We start from the raw sequence: 3,997 nt of genomic DNA on the forward strand, positions 1-3,997 counted from the left end.
CGCCATGGAGGCCGCTCACTGGTCTTACATTAACACACTAATCTCTCACATTAACATAGCCACCACATCACGCTCGGCGTAGAGGCCGCTCACCGATCTTACATTAACACGCTAATCTCTCACATTAACATAGCCACCTCAATGCGCTCGCCATGGAGGCTGCTCACCGATCTTACATTAACACGCTAATTTTTACCTGGCAGCCCTTTAATTGGTGGAAAACCCACCACCGTCGTGGTCACCGCCCACCACTCACATTAACATTAGCTGACCCGCCCATGCTGCTGACATTTGGGCTACGCCCATTTCAAACCTTTATAAATAGTTTGCCTTTAGAAGCTAACCCTCGTTTTCTGATGACCGCTTGTGTTGCAATCGAAACGTGACTTTACCGAAAGACCTACAGAATATGAATCCACAATAATTACAATTTGACCTTTTGCTGGAAATTACATCCAGCATCATCGGGCGATTTGGTCGTGTGGATTTGTATTCGAGTTCTCTGGTTTTCCCTCCACATTTAGAAACGTGTTAAAGAGTATTTGGCTGCTATACATTTCCAGGTGATAAGCCACTTTGTTGAGCTGTCATTTGTGGCCAGGTCGCTACTGAAAAAGAGCTATACAGCTCAGTTGGTCTTACCTGGTCAAATAAAACATTGCTTAGTTCGTAATTTTAGCTAATCCACTGCGAGATAATGGCCTCACCTCGCGATGCGGGTGGTGAGGGGTTATATTTGACCATACTTCACCACGATGATCAGTGCAGTTTGGTGAATGTGGGGATCATAGATGTAGCTGAAGAGTGCAGCACAACATTTCTGCATCATCCACCGTTGCCCACGAGGTAGCCCCACAGCGTCCTATAGCACCTGTTTACTGCACGTACGGTGGTCTGGTTGCCCCATCCACGCACTGTCCAGGCACAAGCCAGCTTCGCCTCTGAGGTCTGACGGGGTCTTTGACCATGGGCAAAAAAAGGTTAATGGATGAGAAATTGCATTCCTTCAAGCCACTGAAAGAGCGTGACGGCCTAATACAGAACAGGTTTTATGGCCCGCAGCTGCTTAGCAAGTGCACAATCAGATAAAGGAGCCTTTTAAAATTGATACGCGAATAACACAGCAAGCCCTTAGCACCGATTCCCACGTAAACTTGACCTCGTTAAACCCACCGTAGCAAGAGGCATCTGTAACTACGTACGAGGTGAGCTGAACTCGAGACGTGTTGGAGCATAATGAGAACAGTGCAATTCTTGCCAACACAGATGCTATTCGGATCTTCAATGTAACTTGTGAACGCAGCCAGAAGAACATCGAACTGGTGTTAGTGTAAAAGTGATTGTCTGCTTCATGGGAAGCTGTGGTGTAGCGATTATCGGCACCGGTCCTGGGCCTCCCCTAGGTCGATTCAGCCTCAATTGAGTAGCTGGTGCAATGTGTTAAAAACTTAGCCACGAGGGAAAGGCAGACGGGCGTGGTTGCTCGTTACCCACCCCCTCGTATGCCGTGCTGACCTTCTTAGGGGCCGTCCATAAATTACGTCACGCACCTAGGGGGGGGGGGTCACACATTTGCGACGATGTGTGACGAGGGGGGGGGTGAGAAATGTGACTTCACATCAAAATGCGCAACTTTAAATAAATATAGACAACACGTTCTACCTAATTAAATAGACTTTTTAATAAATGTTTTCTCCTACAACATCAGAGTGCAGCGCGACATTAAATACGCACTACAATGACGATAGTTTAAAGCGATTTGAAGCATATTTTATTTTTTTATGGGGGAGGGGCAGAGCTTTGTGACGTCATATTTTAGGGGGGGGGGGGGTCTGACCTTTTGTGACGCCGCGTGACGAAGGGGGGGGGGGGGTGGAGTCAAAAATCGACCAAAATCGCGTGACGTCATTTATCGACGGCCCCTTAGGTGCTCGCTAACAGTACTTGCCCCAACAGTCTGTCATGGCTAGAGAGGGGATCTTCGTCTTTGTCTGCTACAGGAAAGGTTAAAAAATTGGTACTGACTATTTTCAGACCTTTGTCAATGCTGTGACGTCATTGATGAAAGCCTCCCCACGCCAAAAAGGCCGTGGTGTATTTGTGACCATACTTCACCGCGCTAGTCAGTGCGGGTTGGTGAGGAGAAGACCGGTTCAGATATCACTCACCGCTGATTCTTAGCCGTGGCTCTGAATCACACTCGGGTAACCTGGATTCATAGCACACTGCGGTTACCATTGCATAAGCCTAGATATATATACACCAATATATAAAAAAAAAACACAAAGTCTACTTGTTCGAGTGAGCATGGGGGTGGCACTGCACAGCTCCGTGATGTAAATCCACATTCCCCTGGTAGGAACTGATATCACCATGCAACCTCCAACCGGCACTTTTGCTGGCCTTCCAACAAACCGGCGCTGTCTGTATCTCGCTCGAAAGGGTTGGCTGAGTCCAACCGATATTTCAACTCCAAGCTACACAGGAAAAAAAAAATCATTTGATACCAACCTCAATTCCCGACCCTCCAGAATGAAACCGATTCGCACTCTATGACTCACATGTCTCGTTGGTCGGCCGAGTGTTCGTTTCAATTGTGCCGCCCGGGTAGTAACTTTTTTAATTTCTTGTTTTTGCTTGGCGGGCTGTTTGATCAGCCGTGTTTCTATGCTCATGTCAAGGACTAGCCTGGTTCCAATCTTGCGCATGACAATATGTTAATGGGATACATGCCAATATCGAGGTCTGCTGCTAGCCACGATGAGAGAGAGAGAGAGGGCTTCAGGAGAGAGTTCGTGTAGTTTTTTTCTATTTCTCCGTTGAAGGAGCGCAGAGTGCAGTAGTTTACTCTTTGCTCCGTAGTTTGGGCCATAGTAGCCTGGTGAATATCGTGCAATGCTGGCAGCGAATGATCGGAGTGGAGTCGTGTGGCTACGTGATGAAGTGTGCAGTATCTCGCTATGTCTTGTATGCTGTCTCGTTTGTATTTGTTGTACCGTTGGTATCGTCTCATGTGTGGTATCGCGACGTCTCGGTACCACTTCTGTCCCGTTCGTACAATAGCCCAAAGGCAACTTTAAAATGAATGTCCAAATCGTAAAATAATTCTGGCGCGCACGGTAAAATGCACGCATCGCGGTGGCAGCGCACGTCTGTGACCTGTGACCTCTGCACCGTGGAGGCAGCAGCGATGGTCGGTGGATGTCGTGAAACTCCCTTCCCGTGAGTGCCGAGGAGCGACCATACCCTGGCTCGACATTAGAAGGCAGTGCAGCCAGCGGACTAATCTCTATCTGTTTCCATCTGTATGGGGATGGAGTGTGTTGCCCACTCACGCCACGTGGGTTTTCTTCAGATGCTGCGGCTTCCTTCCCAAGTGTATAAAAAAACCCATCATTATTTGGCTGAAAACTTCGTGAAATATAAAAGTCAGTGCAGGACCTGCGACTCAATATGTCTTTGCTGGATAAAAAAGTACATGTTTATTTATTTTTTAATAATAATCTATTTTCAAAAATATATATTCTGTAAATTACTAATACTTATCAAACAGTACGGACCACTCTTGTTTGTGCACACCTAAGAATTCATGTTTATTGAAGTTATTTGGCACCGTACGGAGCCAACCGTGCTAATCGGATGTGCTAAGAAACGAAGCCTCGATACAGCATTATTACAAAGCGTATTATTAACGTACAGTAGCTCAAATTAGTACTCAGTTTGGTTTGTGAACATCATCATCATCACAGGGAGAGACAAGGGCGGCCCGGTGTGGGTGGTGCTGACCTCACACCAACCCGTGCGTGGTTCAGACCTTTAAAGGGGTGCTTCACGAACAGCACTTAATTCCGCTGTAAGAGTGTAGGGGTTACAATGTGCGGGTGGGCGGGTGGGAGGGTTGCGTTGGGTTGGGGTGAGCTGCCTGGCTGCCTGACTGGCTGTGTTCACCGAGCCGCGCACAACGCGGGCGGCGCGCGCTACACGCAACGCAACGCAG

The sequence above is a fragment of the Petromyzon marinus genome, chromosome 13 (assembly GCF_048934315.1).
Source record: "Petromyzon marinus isolate PM22_M1 ecotype Great Lakes invasive population chromosome 13, UKy_Petmar_22M1.pri1.0, whole genome shotgun sequence".
Lineage (NCBI taxonomy): Eukaryota > Metazoa > Chordata > Hyperoartia > Petromyzontiformes > Petromyzontidae > Petromyzon > Petromyzon marinus.